The sequence below is a fragment of the Procambarus clarkii genome, chromosome 3 (genome assembly GCF_040958095.1).
Source record: "Procambarus clarkii isolate CNS0578487 chromosome 3, FALCON_Pclarkii_2.0, whole genome shotgun sequence".
NCBI classification, from domain to species: Eukaryota; Metazoa; Arthropoda; class Malacostraca; order Decapoda; family Cambaridae; genus Procambarus; species Procambarus clarkii.
In genome coordinates this window covers 3899924-3904159 of record NC_091152.1, presented here as the reverse complement: position 1 = coordinate 3904159, position 4236 = coordinate 3899924, and positions in this window count along the sequence as shown.

Below are 4236 nucleotides of genomic sequence, written 5' to 3'. Positions count from 1 at the left end.
CACACCCAGGACACACCTAAGACATACCTAGGACACACCCAGGACACACCTAAGACATACCTAGGACACACTCAGGACACACCCAGGACACACCCAGGACACACCTAAGACATACCTAGGACACACCCAGGACACACCTAAGACATACCTAGGACACACCCAGGACACACCTAAGACATACCTAGGACACACCCAGGACACACCCAGGACACACCTAAGACATACCTAGGACACACCCAGGACACACCCAGGACACACCTAAGACATACCTAGGACACAACCAGGACACACCTAAGACATACCTAGGACACACCCAGGACACACCCAGGACACACCTAAGACATACCTAGGACACACGAGGACACACCCAGGACACACCCAGGACACACCTAAGACATACCTAGGACACACCCAGGACACACCCAGGACACACCTAAGACATACCTAGGACACACCCAGGACACACCCAGGACACACCAAAGACACACCTAAGGCATACCTAGGACACACCCAGGACACACCCAGGACACACCTAAGACATACCTAGGACACACTCAGGACACACCCAGGACACACCCAGGACACACCTAAGACATACCTAGGACACACCCAGGACACACCTAAGACATACCTAGGACACACCCAGGACACACCTAAGACATACCTAGGACACACCCAGGACACACCTAAGACATACCTAGGACACACCCAGGACACACCCAGGACACACCTAAGACATACCTAGGACACACCCAGGACACACCCAGGACACACCTAAGACATACCTAGGACACACTCAGGACACACCCAGGACACACCCAGGACACACATAGGACACAACCAGGACACACCTAAGACATTCCTAGGACACACTCAGGACACACCCAGGACACACCTAAGACATACCTAGGACACACTCAGGACACACCCAGGACACACCCAGGACACACATAGGACACACCCAGGACACACCCAGGACACACATAGGACACACCCAGGACACACCTAAGACATACCTAGGACACACCCAGGACACACCTAAGACATACCTAGGACACACTCAGGACACACCCAGGACACACCCAGGACACACCTAAGACATACCTAGGACACACCCAGGACACACCCAGGACACACCCAGGACACACCCAGGACACACCTAAGACATACCTAGGACACACCCAGGACACACCCAGGACACACCCAAGACACACCTAAGACATACCTAGGACACACCCAGGACACACCCAGGACACACCTAAGACATACCTAGGACACACCCAGGACACACCTAAGACATACCTAGGACACACTCAGGACACACCCAGGACACACCCAGGACACACCTAAGACATACCTAGGACACACCCAGGACACACCTAAGACATACCTAGGACACACCCAGGACACACCTAAGACATACCTAGGACACACCCAGGACACACCTAAGACATACCTAGGACACATCCAGGACACACCCAGGACACACCTAAGACATACCTAGGACACAACCAGGACACACCTAAGACATACCTAGGACACACCCAGGACACACCTAAGACATACCTAGGACACACGAGGACACACCCAGGACACACCCAGGACACACCTAAGACATACCTAGGACACACCCAGGACACACCCAGGACACACCTAAGACATACCTAGGACACACCCAGGACACACCCAGGACACACCCAAGACACACCTAAGGCATACCTAGGACACACCCAGGACACACCCAGGACACACCTAAGACATACCTAGGACACACCCAGGACACACCTAAGACATACCTAGGACACACTCAGGACACACCCAGGACACACCCAGGACACACCTAAGACATACCTAGGACACACCCAGGACACACCCAGGACACACCCAGGACACACCCAGGACACACCTAAGACATACCTAGGACACACCCAGGACACACCCAGGACACACCCAAGACACACCTTAGACATACCTAGGACACACCCAGGACACACCCAGGACACACCTAAGACATACCTAGGACACACCCAGGACACACCTAAGACATACCTAGGACACACTCAGGACACACCCAGGACACACCCAGGACACACCTAAGACATACCTAGGACACACCCAGGACACACCTTTAAGACATACCTAGGACACACCCAGGACACACCTAAGACATACCTAGGACACACCCAGGACACACCCAGGACACACCTAAGACATACCTAGGACACACCCAGGACACACCCAGGACACACCTAAGACATACCTAGGACACACCCAGGACACACCTAAGACATACCTAGGACACACCCAGGACACACCTAAGACATACCTAGGACACACCCAGGACACACCTAAGACATACCTAGGACACACCCAGGACACACCCAGGACACACCTAAGACATACCTAGGACACACCCAGGACACACCCAGGACACACCTAAGACATACCTAAGACACAACCAGGACACACCTAAGACATACCTAGGACACACTCAGGACACACCCAGGACACACCTAAGACATACCTAGGACACACTCAGGACACACCCAGGACACACCCAGGACACACATAGGACACACCCAGGACACACCCAGGACACACATAGGACACACCCAGGACACACCTAAGACATACCTAGGACACACCCAGGACACACCTAAGACATACCTAGGACACACTCAGGACACACCCAGGACACACCCAGGACACACCTAAGACATACCTAGGACACACCCAGGACACACCCAGGACACACCCAGGACACACCCAGGACACACCTAAGACATACCTAGGACACACCCAGGACACACCCAGGACACACCCAAGACACACCTAAGACATACCTAGGACACACCCAGGACACACCCAGGACACACCTAAGACATACCTAGGACACACCCAGGACACACCTAAGACATACCTAGGACACACTCAGGACACACCTAGGACACACCCAGGACACACCTAAGACATACCTAGGACACACCCAGGACACACCTAAGACATACCTAGGACACACCCAGGACACACCTAAGACATACCTAGGACACACCCAGGACACACCTAAGACATACCTAGGACACATCCAGGACACACCCAGGACACACCTAAGACATACCTAGGACACAACCAGGACACACCTAAGACATACCTAGGACACACCCAGGACACACCCAGGACACACCTAAGACATACCTAGGACACACGAGGACACACCCAGGACACACCCAGGACACACCTAAGACATACCTAGGACACACCCAGGACACACCCAGGACACACCTAAGACATACCTAGGACACACCCAGGACACACCCAGGACACACCCAAGACACACCTAAGGCATACCTAGGACACACCCAGGACACACCCAGGACACACCTAAGACATACCTAGGACACACCCAGGACACACCTAAGACATACCTAGAACACACTCAGGACACACCCAGGACACACCCAGGACACACCTAAGACATACCTAGGACACACCCAGGACACACCTAAGACATACCTAGGACACACCCAGGACACACCTAAGACATACCTAGGACACACCCAGGACACACCTAAGACATACCTAGGACACACCCAGGACACACCCAGGACACACCTAAGACATACCTAGGACACACCCAGGACACACCTAAGACATACCTAGGACACAACCAGGACACACCTAAGACATACCTAGGACACACCCAGGACACACCCAGGACACACCTAAGACATACCTAGGACACACGAGGACACACCCAGGACACACCTAAGACATACCTAGGACACACCCAGGACACACCTAAGACATACCTAGGACACACCCAGGACACACCTAAGACATACCTAGGACACACCCAGGACACACCTAAGACATACTTAGGACACACCCAGGACACATCTAAGACATACCTAGGACACACCCAGGACACACCCAGGACACACCTAAGACATACCTAGGACACACCCAGGACACACCTAAGACATACCTAGGACACACCCAGGAAACACTCAGGACACACCCAGGACACACCCAGGACACACCTAAGACATACCTAGGACACACCCAGGACACACCCAGGACACAAACAGGACACACATTGGACACACCTAGGACACACCCAGGACACACATTGGACACACCCAGGACACACATTGGACACACCCAGGAAACACCTATTACACACCCAGGACACACCCAGAACACACACCCAGGACACACCTAAGACATACCAAGGAC